Source organism: Microcaecilia unicolor, chromosome 2 (genome assembly GCF_901765095.1).
Source record: "Microcaecilia unicolor chromosome 2, aMicUni1.1, whole genome shotgun sequence".
Lineage (NCBI taxonomy): Eukaryota > Metazoa > Chordata > Amphibia > Gymnophiona > Siphonopidae > Microcaecilia > Microcaecilia unicolor.
The window spans coordinates 508,993,253-509,017,957 of NC_044032.1; positions in this window are offsets into that span (position 1 = coordinate 508,993,253).

Genomic DNA, 24,705 nt, shown 5'->3' on the forward strand with positions numbered 1-24,705 from the left:
CCATTGGTACCTGTTTCTGCCAGTCGTGCTAACATGATATCATGATCCACAGTGTCAAAAGCTGCGGAGAAATCTAGCAGTACTAACACCAAGGCAAATCCCCTGTCTCAGTTTCTGTTGAGACCATCTAGAATGGATATGAGGACTGGTTCTATTCATAATTGGGTCTGAATCCAGATTGACATGGATCTAGCCAGTTTCTCTCTTCTAGCCAATCAATGAGTTTAACACAGATGATTTGTTGTATAAGATTTTCTAGAAATTGGATGTTAGATACTGTCAAATTTGTCCTGGTCAAGGTTGTTCTTCAGCAATGGATGCAACACTGCCCTTTTTAATGCTGTTGGTAGTTGCCCATTAGAAAGAGAGGAGTTCACGATTTTTGTGGTGCCTTTTATTAATCCCCTACTTGCCTGCTGCACTATCTTTGATGCGCAGGGGTCAAGGGAGCAAGTAGTTGGTCGAAGGTTTCTCAGGATTTTGTCAAGGCTCCCCTCTGTTATTGGATTAAAATAGTCTCATATGTCTGTGTAAGGAGGGGCAAGTTTGCATGCTCCTGGTTAGCTGATTGGAGACTGGGTTGGACTGTCTGTAAATCCTGGTGGAGACTTTTAATTTTGTTGGAAAAGTATGCAGCAAAATTACTGCAGTTCAGTTTAGTCTGGGCAAGCTGGTTCTGTTGTGAGGGTTGCAGTAGGCTGTTTTCGATGCTGAACAGGTGTTTGGTTGAATTGGTAGCCTGTTCAATGCATTGACAGAAATATGTATATTTGGATGCTGTTAAGGCGTGGGGATTCTTTGTCATGTGTTTCCAACAGTTTAGCCTGGCGAGATTTACGCCATCTTCTTTCCAGTTTCCGTCCTTTCCTCCTTGATGCAACTTGAAGGGCTCTAACACAGCTTGTGTTGACCTACTACAGTGATATTTAGGTCAGTTCCCCCATAAATTCCTCATCCCTTCAATCAAGTACCTCACTCCCAAAGACATGGTGAGTGAAAGTTTCTGATTCTGTATCTTTAGCAGATGAATATAAGAAACAAGCCTGTCTAAGCTCTATTAAGCTGGGTTCTACTAAGGTCAATTACTACAGAATCAGGTAATAAGTATAGAAAATGTCAGCCAATGACAACCCCACATTCATTTTCTATTATGCTTCTCAATAAACATATAAATCTTCAATCTATTGGAAGCCCGTTGGTCCTTTCCCCTACTCTTTTGTGTGATTTGACTGTTGTTTCATTAGGGAATTTTTCTCCTATATACTCTTTTTGCTATTATGTCTCTAAACATTTTAAGTACTGGGGAAAACATACAGAATGAGAAGCAGCTTTAAGGGAAAGTGTCTTTTAACAGTAAATTGATGTAGCTGAGAGGTGAAAAAAGAGAGGATCTTATCATATATAACTCACACTGATGGTGTATTTATTTTAGAATTTTTGGTAACATGACCTACAAAGTCTGGTATAGGATAATTAATTATGCATTGCATTCTGCATCATTATGATAATACATTTTCCTGCAGGAATAAATTAAACATTCATCAGCCATTTACACTGGAGTTTAATTTAATGATTCAGACTGATCTAATTGAACATGAGTACCAAAGGAATAGCAGTATGCAATAAAGGTTCATCTTACCCAGCGTTTCATAGCCAGGCAACGGAAGTCAGCAGAGGATCCTCTAAAAAACCTTCTTTGTATTCGCTACTGAAGCTTACTCTAGTGATATCTTCCCACTATAGTCATTTTAGCACTGCAGCCAAAGTCATGCCTCCTGTGTTCTCACATGAAGAAACAGCCTGCTATCAGAACTGATATTGCAAATGTTTTTGAGAAATGCAGAACACTAGCTCATAGAAGAAATAAAGTACTGCAGCCAGGTTTAAATAGTGTTTAGCAGTGAAGTAAGTATCTGGCAAGAAAACAAGCTGCTCAGTAGGCTTATCCTTCTACGGGGTAGGCAATTGCTGGCCTTTCCAGAGGCGTTAGCGAGAACATAAATTGCTCACAGTAATTTTAAATTCAATTTATGCCAAAAGATCATTGCTTTAATTTAAGAATGGCTGGAAAGGTGTACTCCCTGTGCTCTGTTTACACTAGTGGAGCTGAGCTCACGAGATGAAACCAGCTGGTAAACTGATTGAAAAGTCTTTGCATTCCAGGAGGTTTATAATTATCCATATGGTAACTCTGATAACAAACGGATGCTTTTTAAAAAATATTTTTTATAAATATGCCAGGATCTCTGGCTTTGATGCATGAATTATCACCTTTAATAACTGATAATGAAACAGCTTAAATGAAGCTGTGAAATAAACAGGAATAGCAGTATAATTATCAGATAGCTGGGGGTTTTTTTTAAGTTCAAATCTTCTTTATTGAAATAAAAAAAATAAAAAGAACAGTGTACATTATCACCCTTAAAAGGGAAAGAATAGCTTCATAACAGCATACAGCTTGCTGGGTACTTATTTTCATACATCTTCTATATATGCACACATTGGGTTCAGCCAAGGGAAGTCTTGCCTCATCAATTTGCTTCATTTCTTTGAAGGAATGAATAAAAATGTGGGTAAAGTTGAGCCAGATGATGTAGTGTATCTAGATTTTCAGAAATCTTTTGATAAAGTTCCTTATGAGAGACTCCTGAGAAACTTAAAGAATCATGGGGTACGAGGTAAGGCTCTGGTGTGGATTAGGAATTGGTTATTGGTCAGAAGGGTTAAATGATCATTTCTTTCAATGGAGGAGGGTGAACAGTGGAGTGCCACAGGGATCTGTACTGGGACTGGTGCTATTTAACATATTTATAAATGATATAGAAATTGGAACGACGAGTGAGATGATTAAATTTGCAGATGACACAAAACTATGTTAAAACACGTGCGGACTGTGAAATATTGCAGGAGAACCTTAGGAAATTGGAAGACTGGGCATTCAAATGGCAGATTAAATTTAAAGTGGGCAAATGCAAGGTGCTGAACATTGGAAAGAATAATCTGAATCATAGTTGCCTGATGGTAGGGGCCATCTTAGGGGTCAGCAACCAAGAAAAATTTCTAGGTCTCATTGTAGATAATACGCTAAAATCTTCTGCTCAATATGCGGCAGCAGTCAAAAAAGCAAACAGGATGCTAGGAATTATTAGGAAAGGGATGGTGCATAAGACCGAAAATACTATACCTCTGTAATGCTCTATGGTGCGACCTCACCTTGAGTAGTGTGTTCAGTTCTTGTCTCCATATCTCAAAAAAATATAGCGGAATTAGAAAAGGTTCAAAGCAAAGCGACCAAAATGATAAAGGGGATGGAACTTCTCTCATATGAGGAAACGCTAAAGAGGTTAGGGCTCTTCAGCTTGGAAAAGAGATGGATAAGGGGAGATATGGATAAGGGGAGATATGATTGAAGTCTACAAAATCCTGACTGGTGTAGAACAAGTAGAAGTGAATCGATTTCTTACTCATTCCAAAAGTACAAAGACTAGAAGACACTCAAGGAAGTTACTTGGAAATACTTTTAAAACAAATAGGAGGAAATATGCTTTCACTTGACAAATAGTTAAGCTCTGGAACGCTTTTCTGGAGGATGTAGTAACAGTGATTAGCATATCTGGGTTTAAAAAAGGTTTGAACAAGTTCCTGGAGAAAAAGTCTATAGTATGCTATTGAGACAGGCGTGGGGAAGCTGCCCTGAGATTGGTAGCATGAAGTGTTGCCATGATTTGGGGTTCTGCCAGGTACTTGTGATCTGGCTTGGCCACTGTTGGAACAGGATACTGGGCTAGATGGACCATTGGTCTGACCCAGTATGGCTACACTTATGTTCTAGTATTATTACAGTGATCACAAATAACACTTTGTAAAGACTAAGGGACCCTTTTACTAAACCATGGCAAAAAGTGGCCTGTGGTAGTATGAGCACATCTTTTTTTGATGTGCACCAGAACAGTTTTTACCACATCCTTGAAAAAGGGCCTTTTTTTGAGGGGCCGAAAAATGGACGTGCAGCAAAATAAAAGCTAGCGCGTGTCCATTTTTGGCCTGAGACCTTCCCGTCACCCATTGACTTAGCAGTAAGATCTCACGCGCTACCTGGGCAGTAGGCATGCAGCGCACATCCACCGCCGTTTACCACCAGGTAAGCCCCATGCTGTAGAAAATGGAAAACATTTTCTACCACATGATTCTGGCGCATGCCAAATTCAGAATTACTGCCCGGGGCAAGCGATAGCCAGGTGGTAATGCTGATTTGGAGCACACTGGATGTGCATAGACCCTTACGCACCATTGTAAAAGGGCCTCTAAATCCCCTTCTAAAAATATCTACCAGAAAGTTTCAGGGCTTCATTAAAAATATGTTAAGTAGCAGCATTAATTAGATTCTCTAAAATACCAGTTTGTTTCATGTCTAATGTTTCACCATTTTTATCTTTCTAGCAGATAGTGGTAATATCTATATAATAGTACAGTGGTTCCTAAACCTGGCCCTGGGGGCATCCCAGCCAGTCAGGTTTTCAGGATACCCACCATGAATATTCATGAGAGAGATTTCCATGCACTGCATGCAAATCTATCTCATGAATATTCATTGTGGATATCCTGAAAACCTGACTGGCTGGGATGTCTCCAGGACCAGATTTGGGAACCAATGCAATAGTATAAAGGATTTTGATGGTTCAATAAATCTTGATTATCAAAGAATCTTGAGAAAAGAAGGCTTGATAAAGCAATAGGATGGGGGAGGGGAGAAATGAAATAAGACAGTTCTGATTTTAAACAAAAAATGTGAGGCCATTCACTTCTCTAACCCGCTCACTCCTGTTCCTTCCTGTCCCATCATCGAACAGCACCCCCTGGAGTTCAAGGATTCAGTAAGGATTCTTGGGGTTCATTCTGATAGTCACCTTACCTTCAAGGTTCAAATAAACTCTGTTCTTCAAATATTCTTTTTTTGCCCTTCATGGTATCTGGACCATACACTCTCTCTTTTCATCCTCCTCTGTTCGCATGCTCCTTCTTTGTCTTATCATCACACATCTTGATTACTGTAATTCCCTTGATGCCTGCTTACCACCCTCCTCTATGAAACATCTCCAACTGGTTCACACCACCGCCATTCATCTGCTTCACTACTCCAAACCCTTTGACCATGTCTACACCTTGAATATTGGTTACTCTTCTCAGCACGCATTCAATTTAAACTACTGATGATTGTCTTCAACTCCCATCTTCCTTTTGCCCCGGATTATTTATCCCGTCTTCTCATTCTCTATACCCCATCTCATCCCCTCTGCTCAGCAGCAACTGGCCTTTTTCAAATTCCTCCTCCCTCAGTGATTAGACTTGATATTATTTGTGCCACTGCTATAAGCTATGCCAGTCTAAAACTTTAGAACTCCATACCTACACACATTAGATGCAAACCCTCCTATACCAAATTCAAAAAAAGCCAAAACAACGCATCTCTTCACCCTTGTCTTCCCTCCTCACTCTTGACTCTTTTCTCTTTTTCTTTGATTTCATTCTATGGGTTTTTTTTTTGTTTTTTTTTTCTTGTTTTCTGGCAGCCTGATTGTTCTATGTAAACCACTTAGAGGCCAATCCCTAGTGTACGCAGTATATCAAGCATTTTTTTTAAATAAAAATAAAATGTATTCAAATTCCTTAGCATCAGAGGTGCCAGTTTTGAGGGTGGTGTAGGTGTCTGAGCACTTCTAATATCAGATCTTTCTCCCGTTAATTTCCTGGACCCAGGACAAAAGACAGATATTGAAGAGAGGACACAGGGGGCAGATCTGTGCAGCATATGGAGAAAGAGAAGATTCAGAAGACTCAAGTGGAAACTAAAAAATGTGACAGATATAGAAAAAGTCCCAATCGTGTTGGTGCCACCAGCTTTCCAGGCATATGTTGGCTTTACATCTTACATCCTTAGAATTCCAAAAGGAAGCTCTCTGTGGCATAATGCAAGTAATAAGATGAGCACTGGCAGTCCATTTGAGAGAGCAGATTTATACCCAGCACAGCATGGTTAAAGTGTGAGATCCATTCATGTCATGGTATACAATTCAGATGCACATTTAATCTAAAAAAAACAAAAAAACAAAACAACAACAAACCAAAGTGTTTTATTTAGTCTCAAAATAAAATTTTAAAAATTCAGCAGCATTATTTCATTTTATTTTGCATTGTTTTTATCATCCAGTTTTTGCAAATAGCATATGATAACACTGAAACAAAATAAATAAATAAATAAATACAGTACCCTCATAAAATAAACTAAACGATTGGCAAAATCCCAGAAATAAAAAAAATGGTGTAAACAAACCCTCAGAAGCTTCTGCCCCATGAGACTACCACTTGGAGTCAATGGGCACCATTTTGAACTCAGAATGCAACAGCACAGGAAGGATTAGGGAACACTCCTTCTCTACCCTCTAGACACCAGGGAAAACACTGGTAAGTGCCAAGGTAGTCTTTAAGGGGGAGGGGTGGTCCCAGAGGTTACCTTCAGAGGGAGGGTGTTCTTATTGAGAGGATTGAAGTGTCTTGTTACAGTGTCTAGGGGTGCCTTTAACAAGGGCAAGAGGAGCCTTCAGGGATGTGGGGAGTCTCTGATGGTGGAGGGAGTGCATTTCAGATTTAGCCCCTTAAAAAGGGTTTCCAGATTACTGGGCTGCATATTAGTTACTTAGTGCTCCTAATGAAAAGAATAACACAGATTATGAAATTGTGTTATACATTTACTACAGAAATTTCTAACTTGTTCTACTGAGTGTACTACTGAGTTACAATAGATTTGTGACTCCCATGGTAAATTAAGGTACAGTCACAAAACAAAAAGCACCAAGGGCCTCCAAATTCTTAATTGTCCTTTTTTTCTTTCATATATAGATGCTTTATTTGTTACTTCCCCGGGTCTCTGAGCTTGTAAAGTACTGATACCACCTAGATAAGCATAGTTTTAATTCTGCAAATAAGATTTTTCATGGACTAGTTATTACCACAACAATTTGTTAGACATCTCTTTGCTATCTTTTCAAAGGTGTCATCATAGCTTGTTGTAGCTAATTACAACAAAGTTGCTAAGCTGTGTTAAAATATTGTATTTTACTGTACCTTAATTTATAGTATAACAGAGAGAGGGAGTAAAGCACAGACAAAAAGCCAAGCCACAAAACAAAAAGCACCAAGGGACTCCAAAATATGGGGATTAAAGTCTTTAATCGTATGTTGAAGAAACAATACTTGAATGGACCCGACACGGTCCGTGTTTCGGCGCACAGAACCTGCCTCAGGGGTCGCAAGCAACAGCTGACAACATGCGACGGTATTATGAAGACAATACAGTTGTGAAGATCAGTGAACTGCAACGCCATATCATCCCCTTCACATAGATTGAGGACAAAAAGATCGCTCTAAGTGAGCAAACGCGGTCCTTCAGTACCTGATTTGAGTCCATTCAAGTATTGTTTCTTCAACATACGATTAAAGACTTTAATCCCCATATTTTGGAGGCCCTTGGTGCTTTTTGTTTTGTGGCTTGGCTTTTTGTCTGTGCTTTACTCCCTCTCTCTGTTATACTATAAATTAAGGTACAGTAAAATACAATATTTTAACACAGCTTAGCAACTTTGTTGTAATTAGCTACAACAAGCTATGATGACACCTTTGAAAAGATAGCAAAGAGATGTCTAACAAATTGTTGTGGTAATAACTAGTCCATGAAAAATCTTATTTGCAGAATTAAAACTATGCTTATCTAGGTGGTATCAGTACTTTACAAGCTCAGAGACCCGGGGAAGTAACAAATAAAGCATCTATATATGAAAGAAAAAAAAGGACAATTAAGAATTCACAACAAAAAGGGAGGGTATGAGGGAAAACAGGTACATGAATAATAAGGTAAAAGCTACTGCATAAAAAGTATATTCAAAATAGGAAAGCATAAAGAAGAAATTATTGAATAATGAGGCTGATGCATTCAATTGTATTTTTTTTTTCCAAAAATGGGCTTCAACTAACTATCACTACTATTTCTCTACTGGATGTGCACAGTAATGTAGACAGACACATAAGGCTGGATTTATTATATGGCACTAAAACTTCAGCCATTTGATATATAAGAAAACTGAATTTAAAGAACACCCATTAATTATAGTATTATTTTAATAAAACTTCAGCGCAAAAAATATAGGCACTGAATGGTATTCTATAATGGCCGTTCTGGGATTGGCACCTTTCATAGAATAGCTTGAAGCATTTGGACCCATGCTGAACCAGGTGTAAATCCCAGCACGCAATTTGGGCACAGACCTGAACTATTCTATAACACCGCACACAGTTTAAGCGAATGCTTTGACCTGCCCATGCTCCTCCTTTACCCACACCCCCTTTGCAGGTCCACATGGAAACACTTAGGGACCCTTTTACAAAGCAGTGGTAAGCCCAACATGGGCTTATCGCTCACTAAAAAGGAAGTAAGGCCAGGCTACTGCAGCAGCCCGGTGGTAGTTCCTACCCCCAGCACACATCATATCCAGCACTACAAAAATATTTTAATATTTGTAGTGCCGGTGTGTAGTGGTAATCGGGTAGTGCAAAGTGCTACCCGGTTACCACCAGGTTAGGGTGAGAGCCCTTACTGCCACCTCAATGGGTGGTGGTAAGGGCTTCCCCCCCTGAATGGCTGTGCAGCAAGTGCTTCACTTGCCACATGGCCATTTCCTGAAAAAAAAAAAAAAAAGAAAGACCTACCTTTTACCCGCTAGGCAAATGATCTGCAAACTCCAAGATGGAAAGACAAAAGAGCAGATCAGTAAACAAAATATTTATTAAATGACAACCAAATATTCAAATCAGCCCAACATTGGCTGTGTTTCTTTCGCCCAACTGGGCTGTGTCAGGGACTACACAATGTTCTTTAAAAGTCAAGATGACAAATGTGTGGAAGTCTGAAATCATGAATCTCCCAAAATACAATAAAAAACAGCATAAACCAAATGAATCATAAAAGAAAGTGACGTGAGTACCGTCCTACACCTTCACAATTTTAAAATGCATTGCTTGTCATTTAATAAATATTTTTTTACTGATCTGCTTTTTTGTCTTTCCTTCTTTCTACCTTTTACCCGCTGCAGTAAAAAGGAGCATCGGCGCATGTCAAAAACACGTGCCGATGCCAGCGCAGGCCTCCTTTTGCTGCAGCTTGGTAAAAGGGGCCCTTAGGCACTATTCTATAAATGGGCACATAAGTGCATTTTCATGTGGATCAGCCATTTCTGCCCTGTTTTGGTGTCTTGCGCCCATTAGAAGGCTTTTCTGCAGTGACAATACAGTGTGGAAGTAGCACCTACTAACCAGGTCCATATATAAAATTCCCCAAAAATTGTTATTAGAAAACTCTTTTATATATCAGGCAGTCTTTTTTTTTTTTTTTTGAATAATTTACCATTATACCTAGAACAACATTCTTCTTATTCATCCTTTCATAAAAGTTTGAAAATATATTTATTTAGTAAAATTTGACTATGGTCTGTTATTTTATTTTTCTCAGTCTATTTGCAACTATGGTAAAATGTGGCCTGTGCTAGTTTTGGCACATGAAATTGGAGCGTACTGGGCCACTTCTTACTGTGGCGGAGAAAAGGCCTTTTTCAAAAATGGGGCAGTAAATGGCCATGCACTAATATTAAAATTAGCACGTGGCTATTTACTGTCTGAGCCCTTACCGCCACCTATTTGGTAATCGAGCAGCACGTAGCAATGTGACCGTGCTTCTGATTACCGCCAGGAACGCCCACCACAGTAGAAAATATAAAATTATTTTCTATCACGAGAAACTGAATGCATCAACTTTTTTTGCCAGCCTCAAATGTCAAACCAAGCTCCCTGACAGCAGTATGCAGATCCCTAGAGCAGTTTTAGTGGGTGCAGTGCACTTCAGGCAGGCGGACCCAGGCCCATCCCTCCCTACCTGTTACACTTGTGGTGGTAAATGTGAGCCCTTCAAAACCCACTGTACCCACATGTAGGTGCCCCCCTTCACCTCTTAGGGCTATGGTAGTGGTGTACAGTTGTGGGGAGTGGGATTTTGGGGGGCTCAGCAAACAAGGTAAGGGAGCTATGCACCTGGGAGCAATTTCTGAATTCCACTGCAGTGCCCCCTAGGGTGCCCGGCTGGTGTCCTGGTATGTCTGGGGGACCAGTGCACTACGAATGCTGTCTCCTCCCACAACCAAAGGGCTTGGATTTGGTCGTTTCTGAGATGGGCGTCCTCGGTTTCCATTATCGACGAAAAAACTGGGGACGACCATCTCTAAGGACGACCATCTCTAAGGTCGACCTAAATGTTGAGATTTGGGCATCCCCGACCGTATTATCGAAACGAAAGACGCCAATCTTGTTTCGATAATGTGGGTTTTCCCACCCCTTCACGGAGCCGTCCTGCGAGGACGGACCCAGGAAAACTTGGGCGCCCCGTTCGATTATGCCCCTCCATGGCACCTACAGCACGGCTTAGTAAATAGGGTCTTGATTTGAATAAGATCAAAGAGGGAACATGATGACTCAATAGGTCTTTTCCAGGTGCACGCTACTGCAAACTTGAACAAAATCTGGAGTTAATGGTTTTTGAGCAGGGCACAGTTAAGAGTGATTTAACTCGTGAGAAGAGTTCCTGAAGAGGGGAATAGGGACAGTTAAGAGAAGAGACATAATGAATAGTTTCATGTCATGGACTCCGCCCCTCAGGAGCAGACCACGCCCAATTTCCAAATAAAATTTCTCTCGAACTGTAGTCGGTGACCTGTATCCGGGCTGTCTGACTCCCAAAGGACGGCGTCCACACCAAAATATAGGAAAGATTATAGGAAAGGAGGTAATTTAGGGAAATAAGGATAGAACAAGGGAAAATATAAGGTACAACAATTTCTAACCCAAATAACCAGCCCTCAATAAACTTTAATATTTAACAATTTATACATATACACTCTACAGTCACGCAATACTTAACCCCTATCTCAACTTTCACTAAATTTTCATACATAAAAGTTTTATTGTTTTCCTCTCAATCACTTTCATTTCACCATAAAACTCACTTTTTCACTAAACTTTGTCATTTGAACAATTTCCATACTTTGTAGGCCTTCACTTCGCACAGCTATATCACACACACCCTTCTCCCTCTGTGTTCAGAAGCTCTCTGACCAACTGCCCACTCGGCCGTTGCCTAGACAACGGAGCTTCCCTGGACATTCCGCCATCCAAGCAACCAATCAGGTGCTCTACTTGATTTGGAATTCCTCCACCTGTCCATCATGGAACCCCTAACAAAAATTCCATTCTCCATTTTAATCAACTGTTTACCCATTAAAAATCATTAAAAACATATATTTTCCCCAATTTTTACCCCTAAACTCTTCCCAATTAACTTCAAAATTTCCATGCCGCCTAATATAAATTTCCCCATAATCCCTATATTTTTAGAATTCAAATTAACCCTTTCCTTACCCCACAATCAAACATTACCCCATAACACCCCTCCGAAAACCCAAAACTCCCCAAAAACCTATCCAAAAATTTAAAGACCCCTTCCCGGACATAATATGTCGAAATTATTAAAATCGGACCATTTTAACCCCCCGAAGCACCCCAAAATGTCCCCCTATTAAATTAACCCCTTAAACCCCAATTTTAAAATTACACCCCCCCCCTAATTTACCTAAACTAACCCCCCTGAACACAAATCTGCAAACAGAATTTAAATCCGTTAAACCGTTCAGAATCTACGCCCCTCTACACCTATTATCACATTTTAAATAATATAAAAAATAAAATTTGGGGCCAAATACCCCCTTACCTGAAAGAAGAAATTCCTCTTTCGCTAAGACCCCCGCTAGTTCCGGTCCCGGTGATCTCTCCTCAAGAACGGAGAAAAAACAAAAAAACCTCCGTGGCCGGGCCAAAATTTAGGCCCTGGCTTCGGCCTAGTCGAACAAACGCGCGTTGCCGGTTCGTGCATGAGGCGCGCCGCCTCATGCACGCGCGCGCCGACTTCTTCCCCTCACCGGCCATCTTCTAAAAAAAACTGGCATCGCTGCCTTCTGCAGCGCACCTCTTCAGCCCGGAAAATGGGCCCGACGTCCACTTCCCTCGCTGCTTTCAGCGCCGTCCATGGCCACCGCAGCCCCGGACTCCCGCGGTGCTGCCTACCGCTGCCTCTCTCCTGCCTCGCTCCGGTTTACATCTTCAGGCCCGGGAACGTGCTCCATCGCTCCCGGGCCCCAAAACTTGCCGTGCTGCCCCCTCATCTGCCGACATCCGGCAAAAACATGCCCCTGACACCCCAGTTCACTCCCGGGGACGTGCCAATCGTCCCCAGGAGTCAAAAACTTCACTCTGCCTCCTGCAGCGCTCCTGAAACCCGCGCCAACAAAAAAAACACCCCAGGGCCCTCTCCAAACCCTGCCCAAAATTTTCCCCAACGGCCCCGGCCCCTCAAAACGCAGGGGAGCCCCAGCCGGACCCGAAAACATTCCCCAGATGTCCCACAGACACCCAGCCTGCTCCTGCAGACCTCAGAGACCCTTCAGAGCCCTAAAAACGGCCCCTCAGGTAAGTATTAAATTTATTCTTTTAATCTTAACTCCATGTTACATTCGCCCGGGCTTAAAATCAATATTGTCCCCAATATTGCTATATTATTCTTTACAATCACACTCCACCACACAAACTTTCATGAATCTTATAACATCACCTCCTATAATCACCCTCAACCCAAATCCCCATTTTCTTCTTAACCACCTTCAGTCATCCTTATATATTCAACTCTATTCAATCCTATTCTATATCTTATTCATATTTTTCCCCTTATATAACTCTTTAGACAACCATACGAATATTTTCATCTTGCAAGGTATACTGTTAAACTTTAACAGTACATTTCCAAAACATTTCATAAATTTTCCAAAATTGATGACAATTACTTTCAAATTCTTAAACTGTTCTTTAAAATAACAAAACCAACTTCAACTGTAATTTATTTTTTTTCTTAAGCTACTTTTCATTTAAATACAAAATTTTCTTGTAAATATGTTGAACATTTTCCTTTGGTACTACGTTTTGACATTCGGATGTTATCAACATTTTCTTCTATTGTAGATTCACTCACAGGATTAATCCTAAATTCTGTGTAAACCAAATATCCTTCATCTATTACATTTTTTTCTCTCTTTGAGCAGTCTGACTTCACCATTTGACAACTCTCAATTTGAGTCTCTTCAATTCCTTCCCTGCCCATATAATATTTCTTTACTAAATTCCTATTAATTACTTTTTCTTCCATTGAATTTTTTATTCTTAATACATTGGAAGTATCACCCCAAATTTGTATTATTTGGTATGGCTCCTCCTCCCATGTGTCCTGAATCTTGTGCCGACCACGAAAACCTCGCCTCTGCAGCAACACCCAATCCCCCTCCCGAAGAACTTCAGCCCTCGACTTCTTATTATATTGGCTTCTTAGTTTTTCATTTTGTTCCTCAGAAGCTCTTCGGGCCAGATCTCTCGCCAGATCTAATTTGGACTGGTGTTGTACTATCCAATCTTCCAAGGAATTAACTTGTCCTGTTTTCCAACATTCTTCTTCTTGTCTCACTAAATCCTGATGTGGCATCAAATTTTCTTTTCCCAAGAAAAGAAACGCTGGAGTAAATCCAGTAGCATTATGTATGGAACTATTGTAGATCTGGTTAATCTCAGGCAAGTATTTGGACCAGTACCTTTTCTTTCCAGGTGGAAAAGCGCGTAATATCTGGTGAAATGTCCGATTGTACCTTTCACACCTCCCGTTTCCCTGCGGATGGTAAGGTGTGGTACGGGTCTTCTTTACTCCATATAAGAGACAGAGTTCTTTTATGACTTTGGACTCAAACACAGTTCCTTGATCGGAGTGCAACTTATCAGGTACTCCATACATTGAAAACCAATGAGTGACCAGGATCCTCGTGGTTGTCTTTGCTGTTTGGTTTCTCGCGGCGACAGCGATAGTAAACCTTGAAAACATATCCGTCATCACGAAAACGTTTTCATATCCTCTGCTGTCCCTGTCTAATACCGTGTAATCCACTGCCAACACTTCGTGCGGTTTTACAACATTAAAGCAACTCAATTCCGTTTTCTCAGCCGGGAATAATTTCTTTGAAAAACAGCATCTTTTGCAACTGTTAATCCATTCTTCCACATCTCTCTTCATTTTTGTCCAAAAATGTCCCTTTCGGAGATTCTTAAATGTCGTTTCAGTGGCAAAATGACCTCTATCATCATGGAATTGTTTTAATATTTCCTCTCTCAATTCCTTTGGTACCACCACCTGTAATTCTTCGCTGCCAAACCTACAGTATAATACTCCTTCCCTTATCTGCAAACGTTCTCTGTGTTTCCACAGAAGTTTCTTATCCAGAGTATCAAGTTCTTCTAAACTTGGTAGCCGATTTTCTTTCAGCCACCTCATCACCTCTCGAATAGTATCATCCGACTTTTGCTTTTTCACTATCTCGGACTGATGTTCAGCACACTGTAATGTACCACAGGTGTACTTTTTCTTCTGGACGGATTTTCTCTTTTTAGCATTCACTCTCACTCCTTTACACAGAAATTTCAGGAAATCTTTCTCCTCATCTGGATCGCTCAACTCAGGCTCTTCATTATTTGACAGTCTGGATAATGCATCTGCCACAGTATTGCTTCTGCCGGTCTTGTACTCCACACTAAACTCTAGTTCCGCCAACTGAGCTAACCATCGCTGTTCCACTGCTTGAAGGTTCGCTGTATCAAGATATTTCAGCGGATTATGGTCCGTTCGTACTACAAACTTCTTATAGATGAGGTATTCTCGAAATTTCTCCGTGCAGGCCCACTTCAACGCCAATAATTCAAGCTTAAAGGCCGAATAGTTATTCGAATTCCTTTCTGATCTCCTCAGCCCTCAGCTGGCATACGCGATCACCCTCTCTTCGCCCTCTTGGATTTGACTAAGTACTGCCCCCCAAGCCTTTGTAACTGGCATCAGTGGTCAGTATGAATTTTTCTGTGAATACTGGATATGACAGCACTGGAGCCGATGACATTCTCTCTTTCAGCTCTTCAAACGCACTTTGGCAAGCCTCTGTCCAAACGAATTTATTTCCCTCGGCCACATTTTTCCCGGTAATCAAATGTAGAGGAGCTGCTATCTGTGAAAAGTTCTTTATAAATCTTCGGTAAAAGCTCGCAAATCCAAGGAAACTCCGAACTTCTGTTTTATTTGACGGGATCTTCCATTCCTGTAACGCTTTCACTTTTTCAGGGTCTGTGGATACCCCTTGTTGCGAAACAATGTATCCTAAGTATTTAACTTCCCTGCAAGCAAATCTACACTTAGACGGCTTGATTTTAAGCCCATGCCCTTTCATTCTTATCAGAACTTTTTCCAACCGCTCCAGATGTTGGTCAAAAGTCGGCGAGTAGATTAAAATATCATCCAGGTACAGCAAGAGGACATTAAAAACATAATCGCTCAAGATTGTCTCCATTAATCGCTGAAATGACGCTGGGGCATTGCACAACCCGAAAGGCATCCTGGTCCACTCATATAGTCCAAACGGGGTAGTCACCGCTGTCTTTTCAATGTCTTGAGGCCTCATTCCCATCTGGAAGTATCCAGATGTCATGTCTAGGGATGTGAACCACTGTGATGATCCCAGTGCATCCAACGATTCGTCTATCCTCGGTAGAGGATAGGCATCCCTTATAGTGATGGCATTAAGTTTTCTGTAGTCGCAACAGAACCTGATGCTTCCATCCTTCTTTTTAATTACCACAGCTGGAGATGCCCATGGACTTTGGCTTCTTCTCAATATCCCTTGTTGCACCAGATCTTGCACATGACTCTTGAACAAATCAAAAATGTGAGGCGATACCCGCCTAAATGGTTGACGTATTGGATTAGATGTTCCTGTGTTGATAGGGTGTGTCACCAAATTTGTAAACCCGATATCACTATCGTTCGTCGAAAACACTGTTCTATGTTTCCATAGCAGTTTCTTTAATTTATCAGCTTGTTCCATGTTCAAATTACTCCAGTCCACCTTCACATTCGGAATCTGATCTTCCCAATTATGTCCCATCTCTTCCTGAATTTCCAGATTCATTTCAGATGAAATCATTTCAGGTACCTGTACCTCAGCTATTTGTGATTTACTTGGTATAATTACATCTTGGACTCCGATGTTTACCATACGAACTAATACATTTCCTTTATTTTGAGTTACCAATGTATTAGCCACTAATACTCTCTCTGGTAAATTATTCTTTCCCGAAGCTGAGACCAACAACGGTCCTGAGACTCCTCTGATTTGCTGGCATTTTCCCAGTAATATTCTCTCCGACATTGCCGGTAAAATTTGTCCCACACGCCCTTGGAGTTTTACTAAACCCACAATTTCTTTAACCTGTGTAGTTCTGTTCTGGGAAATCTTTGAAAGAATTCTCGATATTTTCACAGGTTCCATCACAAAACAGGATAGGTCCTTAAACAGCCCCTCCAAATGTTGAAGTACGTTCATCCCTAAAATTCCTTGTACTGAGTTTTCTTCAACATGTCCTTCCAAGAAATTATCTTTTACTATAAACACACATCTTTTTGGTATCAGCTGCCCTAAACACTGTACGTCTGCGTCGATGTATCCTAGTACAGGTAACTCTGTTCCGTTGACAGCCACTAATGTAAGTTGGCTTGCATCTTTGAGGCAACTTGTGTCCGAGAAGTTTTTGTAGAAAAAACTTGCTAACACGGTGGACACGTTGGAACCTGTGTCAACTGTACACAGCGTTTCCACACCTTCAATTTTTATCTTCAGAAGTGGACTAGAGCCAATAGCCCGCTCTCCAAAAAGTTTTTCTTCTTGACTTTGCTCCCCATTTAGTTGTTTTTGCAACCTTACATTAGGTTTAAGGTTTTCACCTTTATTAGTGTTTGACTCTGCCTGATTATTTCCAGCTCTCATGGACGTTCCACTGGTCCCAGGAATTTCAGCATTCCTAGGTCTCTCTTCCTGTTTGGTCCTGTCAATTCTCTCACTGCGACAGTAGCGAGCGATGTGTCCTGGTTCTTGACAGCGATAACAGATGACATTATCAAAATTCGTTCTAGTAGGTCTCACCCTCTGACTTGAGCCGGGATACTCTCCTTGGTTATACGAGTATCTAGTAGTATCTCTTCTTCTCCTGTCCCCCTGTTCTTCCTGTCGCTCACATAGTCGCGAAAACATGTTCGTCATCTGTTGCATCATATTCATCATCATAGTGGTTTCTCTATTTTCTCCTCTCCCCACTTCTTCTTCGTTCTCCCTAGGTCTTTGGAGAATTCTCCTAGGTGCAGACTCACACGTGATTAATCCTTTCTCCTCTCCGGCCCAGCGTATGGCGCTCTGCATAAGATCTGCAAAGGACATATGAGCATCATCTTCACTTCTTTTTGACACTTCACGGCGTAGCATTTCATCTTTTAACCCCAACACGAATTGCTCTTTCAGAGTTTCTTCGGCATTGCCGATCCTCCCTCTGTCTCTCTTCATAATTGCCTCTAACTTCTCTTGAAGTTTGTATGCAAATACCCGTATGCTTTCCCTATCTCCTTGACGAAGATTGTAAAACTCCTGTATTCTCAGCCCAATTGCTGCTCTGTCTCCATACACTTGTCTGAGAAGCTTGTAGATCTCCTCTACTGCACAATCTCGTGGTAACGTATATTTCACGGTGTCCAGCGCTATGCCCTTGAGATGGTCCCGCACCACTTCCACCTGGTCCTCTTCTGGCACTCTTAGAATCCTTAACCTCGACTTCATCCGGTCTATCCATTCTTCTACCCCGAGATCTTCAGGGCTTCTTCTAAAACCCGAGAAATCTGGAACTGTTCTGTCCTGAGGTATTATCACCGTATGTGTGACAATCTGTGGAACCCGACTTCTCACGTCACCGCTTTCGTTCTCCATGCTGCTTCAGGTGAGAGTGTTGCTACAGAGGCAAGGCCGCAAACAACACCAAACCCAGACCACAACCACAGTACTGACACCACCAAAATCAGACTGTTCACAGGAGATTATATTATTTACCAAATTCTTACTCTTACAAACCAAATTTTGTTAAATTTAACCCTTGTTAATCCGCCCAAAGCTAGTAATCCTGCCGACTACGCCAATTTGTCATGGACTCCGCCCCTCAGGAGCAGACCACGCCCAATTTCCAAATAAAATTTCTCTCGAACTGTAGTCGGTGACCTGTATCCGGGCTGTCTGACTCCCAAAGGACGGCGTCCACACCAAAATATAGGAAAGATTATAGGAAAGGAGGTAATTTAGGGAAATAAGGATAGAACAAGGGAAAATATAAGGTACAACAATTTCTAACCCAAATAACCAGCCCTCAATAAACTTTAATATTTAACAATTTATTTGTCAGATAAACAAATATATATATATATTCCTAAAATAACTACTTTAATTTCTATTTTCTAGGTTATCGTCTCTTCTATTCGTTACAAAACATCATTTTATAAACATCAGATAAGTATTCAAACGTTTGTTTCTCCTTTGTCTCTTATCTATTTGCAATTCTATTTCACTTTCTCTTTTCTCAAAGAATTGATACTTTTCTTCACTTTTGTTTTTCAGGTCCTGGACTCCACTCTATACAACATAACGGTAAGTATGTTTAAGTTTATTTTCTTTTTATCTCTTTTCCTTTGATTTCTTTACCACACTCTGTTGTCTTCTTTGTTCTTGGCTGGCTCTTTGACCTTTCTTGAAACGTGGGGCCCTTGATATGATCAGTATTCTTATGGTCAAGAATTTTCTTGTAGGATTTTCTTCTTTCACCTAAACCTGTCCTTAACAAAGTAACTGAAGAGAAAACCCTTACTCCTTAACTTTTTCTCTGGATACCTAATAGAAGGGCTTAAATTATACACTGGCCATTCTAGATAATAAAAATAAATTAATCAAATACCCTAGACTAAATTTCCTATGCTAATTGACTTTTTTTCTATTCTCACAGAGAACTTCACTCTTCTTTACTGCTCTTCTCAATTTCCCATATACACTCTACAGTCACGCAATACTTAACCCCTATCTCAACTTTCATTAAATTTTCATACATAAAAGTTTTATTGTTTTCCTCTCAATCACTTTCATTTCACCATAAAACTCACTTTTTCACTAAACTTTGTCATTTGAACAATTTCCATACTTTGTAGGCCTTCACTTCGCACAGCTATATCACACACACCCTTCTCCCTCTGTGTTCAGAAGCTCTCTGACCAACTGCCCACTCGGCCGTTGCCTAGACAACGGAGCTTCCCTGGACATTCCGCCATCCAAGCAACCAATCAGGTGCTCTACTTGATTTGGAATTCCTCCACCTGTCCATCATGGAACCCCTAACAAAAATTCCATTCTCCATTTTAATCAACTGTTTACCCATTAAAAATCATTAAAAACATATATTTTCCCCAATTTTTACTCCTAAACTCTTCCCAATTAACTTCAAAATTTCCATGCCGCCTAATATAAATTTCCCCATAATCCCTATATTTTTAGAATTCAAATTAACCCTTTCCTTACCCCACAATCAAACATTACCCCATAACACCCCTCCGAAAACCCAAAACTCCCCAAAAACCTATCCAAAAATTTAAAGACCCCTTCCCGGACATAATATGTCGAAATTATTAAAATCGGACCATTTTAACCCCCCGAAGCACCCCAAAATGTCCCCCTATTAAATTAACCCCTTAAACCCCAATTTTAAAATTACACCCCCCCCCTAATTTACCTAAACTAACCCCCCTGAACACAAATCTGCAAACAGAATTTAAATCCGTTAAACCGTTCAGAATCTACGCCCCTCTACACCTATTATCACATTTTAAATAATATAAAAAATAAAATTTGGGGCCAAATACCCCCTTACCTGAAAGAAGAAATTCCTCTTTCGCTAAGACCCCCGCTAGTTCCGGTCCCGGTGATCTCTCCTCAAGAACGGAGAAAAAACAAAAAACCTCCGTGGCCGGGCCAAAATTTAGGCCCCGGCTTCGGCCTAGTCGAACAAACGCGCGTTGCCGGTTCGTGCATGAGGCGCGCCGCCTCATGCACGCGCGCGCCGACTTCTTCCCCTCACCGGCCATCTTCTAAAAAAAACTGGCATCGCTGCCTTCTGCAGCGCACCTCTTCAGCCCGGAAAATGGGCCCGACGTCCACTTCCCTCGCTGCTTTCAGCGCCGTCCATGGCCACCGCAGCCCCGGACTCCCGCGGTGCTGCCTACCGCTGCCTCTCTCCTGCCTCGCTCCGGTTTACATCTTCAGGCCCGGGAACGTGCTCCATCGCTCCCGGGCCCCAAAACTTGCCGTGCTGCCCCCTCATCTGCCGACATCCGGCAAAAACATGCCTCTGACACCCCAGTTCACTCCCGGGGACGTGCCAATCGTCCCCAGGAGTCAAAAACTTCACTCTGCCTCCTGCAGCGCTCCTGAAACCCGCGCCAACAAAAAAACACCCCAGGGCCCTCTCCAAACCCTGCCCAAAATTTTCCCCAACGGCCCCGGCCCCTCAAAACGCAGGGGAGCCCCAGCCGGACCCGAAAACATTCCCCAGATGTCCCACAGACACCCAGCCTGCTCCTGCAGACCTCAGAGACCCTTCAGAGCCCTAAAAACGGCCCCTCAGGTAAGTATTAAATTTATTCTTTTAATCTTAACTCCATGTTACATTCAGAATGAATGCTTGTGAAGATCAGTAAGAGAAGTTTGAACTGTATGCAGAAACAGAAACAGTTGCTTGAGAAGAATTATGGTGAGTGTAGTCACAATGGGAAAAGGTAAGTAGTGCAGCTGAATTTTGAATAGATTGAAGTGGAGAGAGATGGTTCAGTGGGAGATCTATGAGGAGCAGAGTGAAGTAGCCTAAACAGGAGTGATGAGAATGTGCAGAAGGGTTTTGGCAGTATGTTGAGAAAAGAAGAGATGGATCTTGTTGATGTTATAGAAAAAGAAATGATTGTGTTGGTTTTAAAGACCACAAGAATGTTGACAAATATGTAAAATGCCAAAATACTAGAACACTTTTGTGGTTTTTAATGTTCACAACACTTTTAGTGAAAACATCTTGCAAAAGGGGCTAGCTTTGTTTTAATCTACTAAAGGAGAAATTTATAAAAATTAAATAGCAATGAACTGTTGTCCTATAAACGCATAAAACAGCTCATAAAGGACCCTGTTTATTAAACTGTGCTACAGGTGCATTAGTGCTTTTACTGCGTGCTAACCATTAGCGTGCGCTCACTGTGTAGGCTCCCACAATATACCTAATTTTGTGCATGCGCTAAAAACGTTAGCACACCTTAGTAAACAGGGCCCAAAATGTTTAAAAATTTGTGAACACAGGTGCTTGGAAAAGGTGTCACAGGCCTGTTTTCATGAGCAAAAAGAGTTATAGTTATTTTTTAGAGTGACATCTAAAATCTAAAAAACTATGCAAAAACTAAATAAAGTTACCAACAAAAAAAAATCACACCCCGGTAGCAGCTGTCCCAGAGCAGTGTTTCCCAAGATTGGTCCTGCGTACTCCTTGTCAGTCAGGTTTTCAGGATATCCACAATGAATATGCATGAAAGATGTTTGCATATAATGGAGGCAGTATATGTAAATCAAGTTGATGGATATTCATTGTGGATATCCTGAAAACCTGACTGACAAGGGGTACTCCAGGCCTCGGTTTCCAATATCGCCAAAAACTGGAGACCACCATCTCTAAGGTCGACCTAAATTTCGCGATTTGGGCGTCCCCGACCGTATTATCGAAATGAAAGATGGTTTCCCCGCCCCTTCACCGGGACGTCCTGCGAGGACGTCCTCAGGAAAACTTGGGTGCCCCTTTTGATTATGCCCCTCCATGTGAAATTACACAGAACTCTGCAAAATGAAACCCAAAACCTATACTGAAAACTTACAACACCATAATAGCCCTAAACCACCTATGAAAACACGGTGCTACAAATATTACACTGGGCCCTAGAGCAGTGTTTCCCTAGGTGGTCCTGAATTACCCCCTTGCCATTCAGGTTTTCAGGCTATCCACAATGAATTTGCATGTAATGGAGGCAGTATATGCAAATCAATTTCATGCATATTTATTGTGGATAGCCTGAAAACCTGACTGGTGCCCTTTTACTAAGCCTAATGCGTGTGAATTTTGAGTTACCGCTCGGCTACCACGTGGCCTTGCGGTAATTTCCGATACGTGCATTTTTATTTTCTGGTGCACTGGCGGTAATTGGCATTTTACGCGCGTAGCCCATTACCGCCCAGTTATCGTGTGAGACCTTACCGCTAGGTCAATGGCAGGCGGTAAGGTCTCAGATCCAAAATGGACATGCTGCAATTTTCATTTTGCCGCACATTCATTTTTGGCAAAAAATTTTTAAAAAGGCATTTTTTTACAGATGCGCTAAAAAATGATTCTACGCACACCCAAAACACATGTCTACACTACCGCAGGCCATTTTTCAGCTTGCCTTTGTAAAAGGGCCCCTTAGTTAGTTAACTGGATAACGTTAGGACAGCAAAATGGCTGAATATTGAAGCTAACCAGACAGCTCCACTGGGCTGCACCAGTTCCTAGATATTTAGCACCGTCCAGTATCTGAATACCAGTGCTGAATATATATTTTTTACCCCTGGTAGCCAGTGTTTCAACAAACAAAATATGAAAATACTGCTAAACAATTACAAATATACATTTTATTCAACCCTCTACACTATAAATACACATAGAAAATACATATTATACATCATATTACAACCCCTCAGTTCTTTAGATCAACTATGAGATCATGTTCCACCAGTGATAGTCATAGTAATATTCTTATTCCAAGTGTTCTGCCAAAATAGATAATACTTATCTGCCAGTGCAGATTGTCCCATGCTAGTAGAAACAACTTATGGCTTCCAAGTTGTAAAATGAAAAATGGTGAATCAAAAATTAATCCAACTGTCAAAAGCTCTCAATTCGCTGCCCGAAGGGTCTCCTCACAATCCCAACTCATGATGAAAAATAAAATTAAAATGCATCCACCTCAAAATCTGAACTTCTTAGAATGGAACCTTCATCACTGCCAATAAAAATGCAGCTACACAATTCTCAAACCAACTGAGTAACAGCTTAGCAGTTCACCAATCCAGCAAGTCAAAGCTCATTCCAAACAGCTTACACCTGGCCGTCTGGATTTCCGAGGGTGGTTCCCCTTTCTTCCTCTCCTTTTATTCTCTTTCCTCCCCCCTCTCCCCCCCTTTCCCTGCCTTAACCCTTTGTCTGCCTGGTTCCCCTCCCTCTTCCCTGTGCCCTCCTCTCCTCTCCCCTCCCCCCCCACCCTCCCTAACGTCGCAGGCCATCGGCCCGGTTGTGCCCAGCCTCCCTTTAGGAGGTGGCTGGGTTCTTTCCAAACAGCTTGACACAGTTCTGTGTTTTGCCTGATGGCGTCTTCAGGAGTCATTAACCTGCACAAGATAGATCATCACAATTATCTACCCTGCTAAAACATGCCCACCTTCTTCATAACATTAAAAATAATACACTCATAATTACCAAAACAACCATGTTGTATATCCCAGTGCTAGTGGGATATAGAGGGACCGATATCGAGAACTGCCTCTGCTTACTGATGAAAAAAGGTCAGCGCATGCCAGTGTTTTAAGAAATGCTTACCACTGTGGGCTTAATATCAGCTGCGTAGAGGCCAATATTCATTAGACGGATATTGGATTACAGAAAACCAGATATTCAGTAAGATACTTGGTTAAGTCTGCTTATTTGAAAATACCCAGTTAAAGTTAACCAGATAACGTTTGATAAACTTTAGCACAGGTGTTTTAAAACCAGACTTAACCAGATAATACTAAATATCTGCACCCCTAGAATACCTCCATTCCCTCCCATGCCTAGCCAGTTAAATTTTAACCAAACAACAAGTTGTCTGATAAAATGTAATAATGCACCTAGCCCTGGAATTTAATGCCATATTTATAGCTATCTCCTGAAGTTAATGGGATAAATGACTTTGAATATTGTATGCATGGCACCTGGCCTAAGTCAGTTATTAAATTTTAGGCCTTATCAGGGACACATGGATTGGGTGTGAAGGGTTAGCAATTCTATATTATTTTTCATCTTTCCCTCCAAAATGTAACTTGCGTGTAAAAAGTCTTAATTTATACGTACTTATGCGCTAATTTTACCATACCTCATTTATGCACGTGAAATAGCCTTCATATGGATACTCAGCTTTAGTGCATAAGTTCCATTCCCCCCAATATGTTTGTAGTTTGTTGGAAATAAAAAATAAATCTCTGAAATGAAGTGAATGGAAGGCTTGGATATTAAGAACGCTGCATTTCAGCTCTCCCTGACATTGGCATTCTATTTATATGTCTCTGCTGGTTGCTGAACTATTTTGAAAGATTCTCTGTCCTTCGGTCTTAGCTACTCAAGGTTATATGATGGGAAAACTATGTAATAGCTAAATGCAAATTCATTGCTTTCCTACACTATAATGGAAATTTCTGGGAAACAAGCAGTCTTGATTGATGGAGGGCTTAAAATATCCGGTGCACT